This window comes from Pezoporus occidentalis, unplaced genomic scaffold (genome assembly GCF_034315485.1).
Source record: "Pezoporus occidentalis ecotype Australia unplaced genomic scaffold, CSIRO_AGI_Poc_V1 ctg58, whole genome shotgun sequence".
NCBI lineage: Eukaryota > Metazoa > Chordata > Aves > Psittaciformes > Psittacidae > Pezoporus > Pezoporus occidentalis.
Window position 1 is genome coordinate 513,163 of NW_026915921.1, and position 13,963 is coordinate 527,125.

At 40.2% G+C, this 13,963-nt stretch overlaps 2 long non-coding RNA genes across 2 annotated transcripts in view; both read right to left on the reverse strand.

Annotated features, from left to right (window-relative positions):
- Positions 1-1,466: 1,466 nt before the first annotated feature.
- LOC134174131 (uncharacterized) lies at positions 1,467-5,253 on the reverse strand. Its single transcript, XR_009968515.1, has 3 exons — positions 4,937-5,253; positions 3,812-3,863; positions 1,467-2,242 (listed from the first exon to the last, which is right to left on the reverse strand). It is a non-coding gene; the product is annotated as an uncharacterized LOC134174131 (long non-coding RNA).
- A 5,863-nt stretch (positions 5,254-11,116) lies between these two features.
- LOC134174132 (uncharacterized) overlaps positions 11,117-13,963 on the reverse strand; it is a 28,778-nt gene continuing 25,931 nt past the window's right edge. Inside the window, exon 4 of the long non-coding RNA XR_009968516.1 lies at positions 11,117-11,219. This is a non-coding gene — a long non-coding RNA (uncharacterized LOC134174132). The remainder of the gene's footprint in view (positions 11,220-13,963) is intronic.

The following is a 13,963-nucleotide window of genomic DNA, read 5'->3' on the forward strand; positions in this document are numbered from 1 at the left end:
TAAACCACACCTCTTGAAGGAGACTGGTGTCCTTGCATCACTGACACAGTCAAAGCCCTAAAACCTGGGCAAATAAGGCCTTGTCTACTGGCTGCTCTCCTCGCCAGGACTTTCCACTGTTGCTACCCAAGGGAGGTAAATGCAGGGAATATCACAAAAAAAGAATGATTCTGTCTCATCATTTAAGAGGTAATTTCATGACTGGGTGTGGGTCTTGGAATTAGTGCCCTGGCAGAAACAAAATCCCAGTCATTTCATTGCAGTTCTCTTCAGTAGCTCTTTGAGTGCTTCTACAACAGAGAGCTGTACTGGGGACCCTCATTTTCTCGAAGGGTATGTGGAGGAGAAAGGCAACTCAGTCAAGGTTATGGAGCAGGCCAGGATTAAAACCAGGTCTCTAAATTCATAGCCTTACCCATGGACAGTACAGCCTCTCCAGAGCATGTTTAATGCATCTACAGTTGGAAAAAAATGAGTCAACAGCGTGTTAAAGATTCCTCTGACTGCCTGTAACCTTGTTGAATCGAAGTCCAATGTTGTGCTGAAGACATGGACATTCTTCATCATCATGGAACCCTGAATGCTCACAGCCTGTAAGTAGTCAGTTGCCATTAAACTGACTGATATTGGTTCACTGGTGGAGAAGTAGCCATTTTCAGACAAGTTTTGTAATGCAGAATTATATACCGGCTTCAACTCTTCTAAACATTTAAATACAGACACTGTTCGTGACCTTATATTTTATTGCTTTGTGGTTTTATTTGTGTGTCTTAAAGTCTTCCTGAAGCACTTTGGATCAGTAGCCCTTTGAAGCACAGACTTGCCAAGTCCATCTTCGAATAAACCTCATCACTTTCAGAGCACTGGTGTGGGTGTATTTGGAAGCAGTCCAAAGCAAATCCCAGCTGAAATGCATAATTCTGGAGTAAAAGAAAAATATATGGGGTGGGAAGAGTTTATGGCGTTTGAGTAAAGGAGAGGAGAGGGAAGAGTGAATGAGAGAAAGCTTGTTAAGCGTAAATATGATGTGATCATAAGTCAAGCAAGAGGCTAAACAGAATGCTGTGCATCCAAAAAAAGAAAACTCTGTAATTTCTAAAATCAAAATAGGCTTGAAAGTTCAGGCTTCTGCACTCTTACAGGATAATTGGTTACTGCAGGTTGGAAGCGATGTTAGGAGACCTCTAGCTCAACCACCTGGCCAAAGCAGGGCCAAACATGAGGTACTTCATTCTGCTCTCCCCTTCTTACATCTTTATGACTTTAAATGACACTTTCATGACAACCCCCCTCTTCATGGTTGCAACAGCAAAAAGGAGGAGAATAAAGAGTAAAGCATTAGTGATTGAAATGATTTAGGGACTGCATTTTTCTTTCTCAAAGACAAGATGAAGTAAAGCACAAAACTATTCTTTTAGTTAACAACTCAAAAAAATTGTCAGTTGCGTCCAGTTGGGATATCATGGGATACCTGTTGGAGAATGCTTGCCTGAGTGGTCTGTGAGTTCTTCCACACTTGTGATGGCCTTGCCCTCACACTTTTCACCCACCACACCATGAGATAGCCGGAGAAACTTAGTCCAGGAGACCAAATGCCACTGACACTTTCTTTCCTTACCCATCCTGATAAGAGATATCACAGTTTGGAATCAAAATACCAGCAAAGTTTGCATCTCCCCCCCTGCGTGACCGCCTCGAATGTTCCTGCGGCTTAAATACACATCAACACAATTTGAGAAACCCAAGATAGAGAGGAAAGCATGTAAATTCCAGCTGGGCTAAGGGACACTAACAGATGTATGGTACAAATTATTTCTTAGCACCCTTGCTGTGATTGCTAATTCTGTCCAAGATTTCTAGGCCGGTATGAAGGGATAATTATTCACATAACCATGAGGATTATGGGCTGAATACACCAGGACTGTAGTGCCTCTGTGTCCCAAATGCATGCCTGTTTGATGATCTAAGCAGTGGCTGGGTTAGTCAAACTACAGCTTTGAAGATATTCATGCACACCCTCGTGTTCCCAAAGATACTTTTTCAGAAGAGCTCGGATTGTATTTTTAAGACTTTTAATGCGAAGATGTGACATCCCAAAGCAAGTCGGTGCTTTCTGAAAATTGGAATGGTAGGGTGAGAAAAATCTCCTAGATTGTACACCCAGGCATTAGACTATGATCTTCTGATCACAAAGGAAAGCTTCTAAGTTCCATGAAGTGTTTGAATGATATTTGAGAGTAGCCTATAAACAAAGAAGAGTTTGGAGGCATTAATGTACTGTATGAGGAGGTTTTTCAACTAGGATGGGAATAGCAGGGTCTCACAGAAATGAAAATTTGGGGAAAATTTACATTATAAAAATGACTGGTTCTGGAAAGACAGCCTTACATCAGAAAAAGCTGAAATTTTCGAGTTATTTTGTAGCTTCTGTTGCTATCATAGTCCTACATAATTTTTTAAAAGTCCATGAAAGATACCTAATTCCCATTAGTTTCAGTGTCAATTAGATACCTAAGAAGCACCTATTTGGACCTTTCAGGTGCCTAAAGACCTTTATCAGCCTAGCATTTCAAAATTAGTCTGGAAAGGCTATGAACTGAATTTCAGGTATCCAGCTGTTATTCTACTACTGTACCAAATATATCAGTCTGCATTCTGAAGAAGATGGAACCTTGCAAAAAAGAAAAACATGTTATGAAATGTCAATGCTTGGAAAGCATTATAATTTATATTTACAAAAAATTAGGTAGCCATTAGGGAAAACTTCTTGATGTGGGGCTCCTGCTAGGAAACAAGTAGAGTTTTCCACCCTGGAAAACACAAACTGTTCTTCAATGGATTATCAAAAAGTCAACAGAAGATAATATTGATGCAATTTCATGTCAGTCAATTAGCTATTGTTCCTGCCTTAAATAGAATGATTATTTTCATGTTATGCTTGTTGCTAGCTAATAACTGTGCTGACAGATGTCTAGAAATAAGGCAGCACTCAGGTAGTTTCCAGGCAGAGTGATTCAGAGGGCTGTTGGCAGAGCATTTCTTAGGAGCTACTAAATATAACAATTCATTCACATTTCTTTACATTGTATTGCTTCAGTGGTTTAGGAGGGTTTTCCTTAGCGCTGTTGTGGCAAATAATTTCTGTTTCTCTGATACTTTTTTGAGGACAATAGCTGGAAGCACCTCGTTTCCTTCAGAGGAGTAACCCTAATTACCTTAACACAATATGATTCCCGTCTCTCTCTGATTTGAGTCTCTATAAGCCCCAAGCCATCCAGGTTGGCCACTTAGAAACAAACATGGCTTTTTTACACACAGCCAAACATGGTGGCACTTCCACCACCCAACTTTTGACACTTTACAGCCGGCACTGGGTGCCCTCAGCCCTGCTGCCTTCATTGGGTGGACCAAGTGGAGATCAAGCCCTTCCTCACACAGGACCTCACAGCAAAGTCATTTAATGCATCTGTTCCTCACCTCAATACCTAGTAAAACAGAGGTGGTAGCACTCCTTTGCATGTATCTGACACTTTCTACTATATGCAGTACCACTTAACATGATAGGAGTTTTTTTCCAATGCTCTTCATAGAAGTGGAGGTACCTCAACACCATTCAACTTCCAGCAGGATACGTCTTTTCCTCATAAGTGCTCATATTTATACATTTTCATGTAATCAGACTGAGAAATTAACACCTCATGAGTCAAAACTTCCAAGCCACAGTATTCAAACTGGGACAGATCATAACTGTTTAATCCTCTTTATAATGATTCTGTAGTTATCCATAAGAGGACTAAGTTGACTAAGTTACCTTTTAATAAAAGCTGTTAAGTCATTCCCCTACGTCTGACCACATTCTTCTTCTGTAAAAGGAAATGGAAAAAGCGTGAGAATTTGAGTGTGAAAAGACCAACAAATTTACATTTCTAGGCTTCTACTTCGGGTTCTTCTTTTGATGTTGGTTTCTTTTCTGAAAGCTGAAAAGGCTGGTTTGTCTTTAGTCTCTGGTTCAGTTTTGCTTAAATTAGAGGTGATTTATTTGGGGTTTTTTGATGTGGCTTGTTTCCTATGACCTGGACTGAGTCCTCAAAATGAATTCTCTTTAGATATTTTATTCAAATTGAAAAGCCTTTCTGTTTAGAAGGGAGAAATTACAGAGATGGAAGAGGGTTTAAGTTTTATATAGTGCTCCTCACGACGTTATCCTCCTTCCTTACCCTCCATCCCTTTACAAAATAGCGTTTTCTTCTCGCTCTCTTGCAAAGACTGATCCTCATTCCTGTCACACATTCCTTCATTTCATATAAATACCAGGAAAAATACTGCAGACCTCGCATGGGCAAACCTCCCATTGAAACCAATGGAAATGTTACCTGAGTAAGGTTCTGAGAGCTTGGCCCTTCACTAGTAACTCAAAGAAATGGAAAAAAGTCACTGAGAAACCAAAATACTCTGTTCTGACTTATAAAAGAGTGGGCAGGAGGTGGAGGAAGGTTGAGGTAGGTTTTGGGGGGGTTATATTTAGAAAAAAACTTAATTTTGGTGTTGCTGCCAATATGAGCACATGGAGTTTCAATTTGTGGTTTCTCTTTATGCAGTACATTTTGAAATTGGAATTTGAAACAAAATATACATCTCCATGTCTGACTGTGTATATAACAATTTGTCATTTCTTGGCAGGAATTTGAAGCTATTTTTAGTGTTCAGAAATAGTCTTCTGTCCCTTTCCTTCACCTGCTTCCCCTCATCTTGCTTCCAAATTACTCTTTAATCAACCTTACAAGATTTTTAGAACTTTCTAAACTCCTGAAGTAAGGAAAATAGTGACAGGAAATTAATAATTATTGAGAAATGGGTCTATATTTTCATTTCCTGGCCCTTTGGAGTTAAATGTTGAGTTAGAGCCATTTGTCAAAAAGTTGAACAGAATGTTTACCTGTAGATTCATTTTAATGCACTCCATTGAAGAACAATGCTCTCTGAAAAAATACATATGTCAGTAAGAGAATCAGGAAATCCTTGTAAAGCCAGAGCACTTGTACTTCAAATCGATGCTTGAATAAGAATAGAATCCCTCCAGGGAGAGAGCTGCTGATGGAATTGATGCTCCGCTCTTCAAAACCTCAGGTTTTGGGACATCGGTATGGAATCCTTTGACTATGCGTAAAAGCTGCACCATATGCTGAACCCCAGGCATGGGAGAGCCATTACAGTTCTGACCTGGATTACTTAACAATGGCATTGTGACCCCTAATGATGGTGTTGTGACTCTCTCAAAGCTGGTCACCATTGTTTCTTAACCCACCTCCACACCTCAGCAGTGGCCACAATCTCCCAAGCCACTGGTAGGTATCAATTGTATAAATCAAAGCTGTTTATTTTATCTTTGTATTGGTGCCATACCATACCTTGGAAGCTTCTTTATACATTTTCTAACTCTAGATTAGGCAAGACAAGGTTTTTAGGTAGCTCCAATTAATCTTTTTAATTAACCTTACTTCTATAGCTAGAAATACTAAACTGGCTTTTGGATCACAACAATTCTTTACTGCTTCTTTTTAGATCTTGAGAGAGTTTGTGTGCTCAGTAGTGTGCTTATGGCTTTTATATGATTCTAGCTGGTCTAGAAAAGATATCCATCTACAGGTCTTGTTTGTGTACATCCACTTGCAACTACAGTAGAAGCTTTACCAGACACTTATTAAGATGGAAAATCTTGAACAGCATGCACTATTCAAGATGTGTTTGTGCCACAGATTTACAAAATAGCATAAGGACATTTTCTTTTTTTGTTCTCTATTCTTCTCCAAATAGCTCTGAAAATCAAAGGTAGGGATTTTTTGACTGTTACTGAACATCGAGTTCCTTTTTATAGAACTGCCTGGCCCTTCCAAGATCTCTTTACTAAAGGATAATAGCTAAGAGCACATCTGAAGAGCATATCATTATGTATGTTAATTGAAGAGGGTTTTTTCTTAGGTGCATTACCTCTGATTTATCAACGCTGAATTCCATCTGGCTTTTTTTTGTGAGTACTTTGGAACTGATTTATTGCTTCTGCAAATCTTCACAGTAAGCTTTCATTTCTACCCTGCATAGTCCTGTCTAGGCTAGTGAGCAAGTTTGTACTTCTGCTGGACATCAAGGTCATTTATACGCATGTTGCACTGCCCAAGCACAAGCAAAGATTACTTTGAAAGCTCACTGGCAAATATTCAGGAGCTGACCACTATTTCCTACTCATTGTTCCTATCTTTTAGCCAGGTATATATATTAAAGTCTTACATATCTCACAATAGGTTCTCTAACGGGCTTTTGTGAAGGACTTTGTTGAATGTATTTAAGAAATACAGACATATTTCATCAATCCATTCTCCCTTTTCTACATGCTTCTGAGTCCTTCAAAGAACACTAGTAGCTTTATCTTCCTGTCACAAAGCTGTTTGGATTATTCCCCTATAAATTAGTAAGTTATATTTATTCATGTCATGATCTTATCCTTTATTGTAAGCTCTACCAAGCTTCCTGGGCACACATTTCTAAACTTGTTTCTCCTTGTAGAATTTTGTTAACAATTACCATCACCATTTCTCTAATGCAAAGGCAGGTGTAAATGAGAGCTCACACACCACAGCTAGAAGATCCATTATTTCAACCTTGCCTTTCTTTAGAACCCTTTGAGGGCCAGTATGGGACATTGTCTTTTTTTTTTTTTTTTCCATGATATTTCTTAATTTGTTCCATTTTTGACACTGGAAATGAGGCAGCCAAAGTATGTGTTAAGGCCTCGTGGTGAATAAAAATGGAAAATAAAAAGTCATTTCTCTTTTACTCTGCTTTTACCTTTTTTCACTGCTACTTTCACACCTTCACTGTCTACTGGCCTGCAAAATCTCTGTAGGGCATTCGTAACATATTAGGTAATTCATTATTGGTTTTATGCCTTTCTTAAGTTGATCCCAAACTCCTTTTTAGATTCATCTTTTTGCATCTCATATGTAATTTCTTGGAGATTGTTCTCTTCTTTTTTCTTCATTTCAAAACAACTTCACCTTTTTTAGGAGTATGTCTTCTTTCTTCTAGCAGCCTCCCTTATTTTGTTGCTTAGCTATCCTGTATTTTGTTTATTACTTTGTTCTCTATATGGTTCATTTTAATAGGTAGTATGCATTTGATTTGAGCCATCAATAAGAAGTAATCCTCACAATTCTTTCATCTTCAAATATACTTTATGCTAGCTGGTGTTTCATGCCTCAAATAAACTGGAACAAGCATGTCCTTCACCAGTTGTCTCCTAGCCAATGCAGCTTTTGCAATTCTTTTCTTGTCAGTCTGTCTTTACATTTTTGTTGCTTTTATTTGAGTTCCTTCAGCTACTCATCTGCCTGTGAGGACTTGTATTCCTGATGAATCTTATGCTGAGGTTTAGCTCTGCTTCTGACAAATCCTCTGAAATCCAGGTAAAGTCTCAGCAGGTTTGAATAGATGTCTACTCACAGATGTCAATCACCAGCATGGCTCAGGTCCATATACTCCTGTTCGTACCTCCAGACAGCACCACAGTGCCACATGACTATATAAATAAATTTAAGAGAACATCTGAACCCATTCTTTTTCCAAACTCAACGTGAAGAGATGTTCAAGCAAGAACAATATGGACCAAGGTTGTCACTGGAGCAATTGTCAGAAGTATCCGGTGCCAAGAAACGCAGTTTCATTTACTTCTCCATTTTTAATGAGTTCCTTTGTATTTCTCTACTCAATTAGTATCTAGTTATATCTTAGAAAGCAGAATATTTCTAACAGGAAAGATTGAGGAGGAAAGGCTGATGATCGTCCAACACACAGATGATCTGGGCTTAACACCTTGATCTGAATTAGGCAGATGGAAGGCCTGGGTCTCTGTCATTGCAAATGAGGTCTTTAACAACTTTAGTGCTATTGGCAGTGCTGGAATGTGATGGGGAGGCAGGGACTGATCTCATCATTCAGTTGGAAATTTCATCCACAACCTGGCAAAAAGTGCAGCTGGAAGTTACATTGGAAAGTTTCGACTGACAATTCAGCATGTTTCTATCAAAAGCACCCTGGTTAGCAGTCTGGTTATCAAGTGACCTGGGAAGGTGGATACGTATCTCAAGAGTCTTGAAGAAACTACTTATAAGGTTTTTCAGCCTGGTTTATTCTTAATGTCAGTGAACCTCGTAGCTATAAAATAGGACAATTCAGAGACAACTACTGGCAACTCAGGGGATAGTAAATCCCTGCTATGTGATGAAATTTACCCTGCAGTGTTCACAAACGTGGGTCAACAGGAGGCTAAATGGATTCATAGGGTTTGGCAAGTGAGATGGAAACTCTGAAGATTACTGATGGGCTAACATCGTAATATCAAGAAATGACTCTTTGGAGTATCCATGGAAAGTGTACAGCAGACTCCTGGAAAATAAACTTTGATGTGAAGCAGCCATCTGTCCAAAGTCTGGATTTATGTTTCAGCTGAGCTTTACTAAGTGTTCTAGGAGCACAAGCTCCGATGTGAAAGTTTAGGTTCCTCCAACAGGTGTTGGGTCTATTGGGTGAAGATCATAGAATCATAGAAGAGTTAGGGATGGAAAGGACCACATCTATTGTGTTATATGAAGACATTTTAGGGTTCTCCATTTTTCAGTACCAGTTCTGAGATTTAAGAACTTACTGATCATTTTGGGGTGCCAAAAAAGTAAGTAAGTCATACTTTTAAAATCTCCTAGTGAAAGAAATTGTCGTACAGTTTGAATCATGTAGCATAGTTTATTATCCCCATACTACAAGAACAAAATTCCATGGCTGTTTATGAATTAAATCAGTTCTCTTCCATGATATCTTTTCACCATCAGAGCTACTTTGGAAAATCTTTAGTTTATAACAAGCCTCTTTGGTAGAAAGAGAAGCATCACCTGATATTTTGGTCTGAGAAAGGGTCAAATCAGCCATGGTTTTCAGAAAAATCATGCCCTAGAAATGTGCACACACCACTGGGAGCAAAGTCAACACCCATGGGTGTCAGGGTCCAGACTGAAAGTGAAAGGGCTCTCCTCTGCAAAGAAGAGCTGGTGGTATGGGTCTCAAGACTCAAGGTCTCGCCAGTTCATATGCTAGGTCTTAAACAGCTCAAATCACTAAATATTGTTTACTCTCTCCAGTGAATTCCCACCTTAGCTGTTGGTTTGGGAAGTCTGGCAACTGCTACTAAGGACAAAGCCAGGATTAAATCATGGAAGTGTTGCTGAACAGGTTATGAAATTGTGCTCTTGCCTGCCCTCACACTGCCAGAAATCATTGCATAACGTTTCTAATAGTTTCCTGGTTTGTACCGCTCAGATTATTTCTTTAGTTCCTAAACCGATAGCTCTTGGTAATAATGCGTCACTTACTTTTCTTACAGGTATGAAAAAGACTGTTAGCAAATATATTTTATACTATGATACAAATGATACTTTGACTTTAGAGGTACCCAGATTTTAACCTTTAAACAGCTGATCTGGCAAGATGAATTTGCTCAAATGTGGCAGCAATAATGTATAGGCTGAGGGAGTGGAAGGGATCTCCATATCCCTCACAACCTAGATATTGCTTGGTGTTGTGTCAGTCTTGATTTTACAACTCTGCTTCTGTCATAAACACATCTGTATATCCTTGTTGGAGCACTTTGCTTTAGTGCTCATTTTAAATGAATATAACCTTGTGGTGTTTGAGAAATCACAGTGACAAAGCAAAAAACATAAAATTAAGTATAACTGAAGGGTTTGTTAAAACAAAACTGAAGCCAGCCTGGCACACTTGCATTTTACTCAGCCCTGCTGCTGGAATAGTTCCCTTTAGAAGAAAACCAAAAAGGTCTGAACCTCAAGAAGGAAAACAATTCAGTCCAGACTAAGAGTATTTCAGACAGAACTAGAAGAAAAACTCCATGTGAAGGGAGTTTTTTTAAGCAACAAGGGCTTTAAGTTATTTCCACGGAGTTTCAGGACTGTCACTTTCTATGATGACATTTATTCCTGCTCAATATGCCAACTGTTTCAATGTTATGCCTAAAGTCAAGCCTTTCCATAGGAGCCTCTGCTCCCAGCACCTCCAAGAGCCAGAACTGCTTTCATGTAGGAACCGAAATCCATACTTTTGTGTGTCAGCATACCTGCTTGTGAGTGAAGGCATATGATTGTAATGCTGTTTTCCTTGCTCAGAGGAAATGTATTGTCAATATCAGAGGGCCAAACTGTACAAAGTGAATTTGCAATAATTCAGCAAGACCATATCCGCTTTCTGACAGGAAGAACCTAAAGAAAGGAATTAGCAGGATTGGATGTGGTACTTTCTGACAGAGCCAAACCTAGGAGGCCAAAATAAGAAGGCAGCGTAAAAATAGATTTATGCTTAAATTGAAATGTGCACAATTCCTATCTCTGTCACTGCGCCCTGGATTAAGCGACTATTTTATGATAGTTTATAAATTCAAAAGCCCTGGGTTCAACAAACCACCCACTTCACCATAAATTAAGCTGCATTTGAGAATGCTATAAGTGGCAGCATTTCTAGTGGTATTATGCCTGCTTTCTTCCCCAAAAGGACAGGGGTGTGCATGAACTTGCTCAGTGATGAACATCCCAGGCCCTGCTTTGGAGCACCATGCAGCTACACCATTGCAGGCAGCCAACCCAGGTAAGTCTCACCACAGATTTCCCTCTCTCTTGACCTCAATCACCACCTTGCCCAGTTATTAAGAACACGGTGATATGCTTCAGCCTGGAAGGGAATTGTTCCCATTGCCTCAGATGGACCATCAGAAGTGCACAGAATCCCTTTTCCTCTGCATATGAGGCTCTGCTCATGCAGACCACATAACCACAGTGATAAGTACCTGCTTCCTGAGGTGGGCAAGCAAATGTCTTGCAAGAACAGTGTCAGAACCCACATTCGGAAACTCAGCCTTAAAGTGCTGACCTGTGCTGAAAATAACCTTGACAGATTGCAGGGGCAGATTCATTGTTTTATCAAGCATCTCATGGCCTAAACTATTCAGCTGGTAAATATTCAGCTGGCAAGCAAGCTTCTTCTTCCAATCTGTCCCTTATTGCCTGAGTAGGGATGGTGCCTTGGAGTGAAGCCCCTTGTTCCAAGTGCCTCATGTTTAACCTGATCCTATCTTTCCAGGTCAGGCATCTCCAGAAGCAAATATCCTACAAATGGAATATATTTAACAATACTTTTAATGAAGGATCCAGATTAATTCCCAGATATTTGCCTAAGAACTGCTTCATCAGGGCCAACAATTTTCTTCAGTGTGTTTTGGACATGCTTAGTGAGCTGTTAGCTTCAAAACATCATTGCTTATTCAGTTCTGCCCCTGACCATTGCTACAAGGCACCATAGAGGGGTGCCATCTTTCAGCTTTCTTCTTTTGAAGAGCAGGGGAAATTCACTGAATCAGAAGTTGATCTACATGAGGACAGGGAGCTGAAACAGGCACCTGGAAGTGTATCTGTGCTATCCTAGGGGACATCAGGTTTCTGTCTACCTACAGTGGGCTTGCCATCTCTTTTCACGTCAGCTGTGGGAAGCAGCAAGGTGGCTGCTGACTACACATGGGACAGTTTTACCAGTTAAGAAGATGCCACTGGGACTTGTAAGCTTTATGGTAGCACTGGGAATAATTAACACTATCATCACTTATGCTATCTGCCCATGCCCAGGTTGCAAGTGCCCCTGTGTGTCTCCTGGGAGCTCCCATCCATGGGCTGCACAGGGCCTGCAAACCTTCTATTCTTCTCCCTTACTCCAAAAGGTCACTGTTCCTCTTCCATGAGCCAGAGCAGAATGAAAATAAGAGGGCACAAATTGCTGCTGAAATGGGGCACACAGTGGCATGGGGACAGTGCTTCTGAGGTAATTGCTGATGTGGCGTGGCTTTGGCAAGACGTCAAAACACACAGCTGGCTAATATAGACCCCTCTTTTCTCCAGAGCCACCTCAGAAGCAGCTATTGACTCTTAAGGCAGTAATATTCATCTGGCATCTCATTCATTCCAAGTTAATTGCTTAAATGGGTGGAAAAGGAAATTTGTGAAACGAAATGTGCTGCTGCATCAGGCATAAAGGAAACTTCGTCCCTATTAAGCTGGAAATGCTTCCCAAAGACAACACATACGCTTTACCGTACCGAGGCACTTAAGTTCAATTCTTCAGTGGGACCACTGTTTAAAGAGAGCATTACTAACTCGGTCACAGCAAGCTTCTGTACTTCAACTTCCCAGTCACTCAGTTTACTCTTCAGGATGGTTTCCCCTACAACTTAAAAATATGGCCTTGGAAAGAATCACTAAATAAGTAAATACTTGAGTCTAGCAAGGTTTTCTTCCTAGATCCAAACCCTGGCACAGGTTGAAGCCTTGCAACTATGTCCTATCTGCTGAGGAGCCTTCTGTTGGTATTAAGTGGCATATTGTTTAGAGAAATAACACATTTTTGTTAGGGAAGGAGAAAACATTCCAAGTAAGCTGCTGGTCAAACACATTTTTATGCGTGTCAGCAGCTTGGGAAGAAGGAGAAGGGAGCAGTTTCATTTTAAGGGTTTCTCTAAAGAAAAGTTCCGGTTTACATTGCCATGAATTTCTCCTTCAGAGTGCTACTCATTTTCAGGATGCAATTTTGTGCTTCCTTCTCACAGCAGACTTTTATTCACAATCCATATAGCAGCACTCCTGTAAGAATTGCCTGTTTCACCTCTCTAAACAAAGCTTCTTCAGTACCTTCATTAATCCCTTGCATTTGCCATTACTACCATACAAAATGCCTTTTCTGCAGAGATAATAAAACTGCAGCCATTTATTTAACTATTTAATGCAGTTGGCATCTTTTAAAGAAGCTTTTATAACTATTTTATTCAGTATTGGTTTCCATTTGTGACCCTCACTATACTGGCTCACTGTCAGGTAAGTCTAGAAAGGTTTCTTTCCCCTGAATGTAAGGTTTGAGGAAGGTCTCAGCAGCGTTTAAGGGATTGGCCCAGGATGTCTACCAACATCCTGTGTCTGTGAGCAATTTTGTCCAGTAAAATAGCATTCAAGTGAGATTTTAATCCTCTGTGAAGTGCTTTTTCTTCTTCAGCTCTGGTACTGCTGTGTGATGAGCCATTCTCTTTACACCAAAGCTATCAACAGCCCCAAAAAGCCAATGTGATGACTGCCAAAATAGAAACCTGTTTGCATGCTCCCATGGTCCTTGAGGCACTCCAGCTCAGCTGCAGCAGGGTAAGATGTGCATTGCCATCTCCTGTGGCTTCACAATCCAAAGACCCTGCTCCCAGGTCTTGGTTGAGGGACACAGTGTGATCTAAGAGTGCATCATTTTGATTGAGAACATTTCCAATTACAAATGCCTACTCAGCTTGTTTTCAAGTTCTCTCCAAGAAGCCTGAAAAAGACTTTATTTATTTATTTCCTTTAATCTGAGGAGAATTCCATACTGTGGTGTTTGCACTTCTGCTAAAGGCGTGAGATGCAAACCACTGTGCAGTCAAAGTCAGCAGGTGACTTACTTACAGTAGTGGTAGGGCTGATCCAACAAGATACGGCTGAGTAGCCAGTTCAAGAGTTAAAAGTTTCAGGCAGCTGAAGTCAACAGGTGAGTGAGAAAAAAGGGAGGAGGAACTGCAAAGAGCTAAAGAGAGCTGTCAGATTTTGAAATAGAGCAAGGTGAAACTGGAAGAATTGGGCTGAGAAAAAAGCCAGGAATTTCTTGAAAGTGGCAGAACAAGCTCTGCGCAGTTTGGTGCAAGTCTGTAGCTGTGAATTCACCAGCCTTCCTTCAGGCATTGACAAAACCAGCAAAAACTCTTTAAACTCTGTATTCTCTCATACCCTGCCTAATCATAGAATCATAGAATAATTAGGGTTGGAAAGGACCTGAAGATCATCTAGTTCCA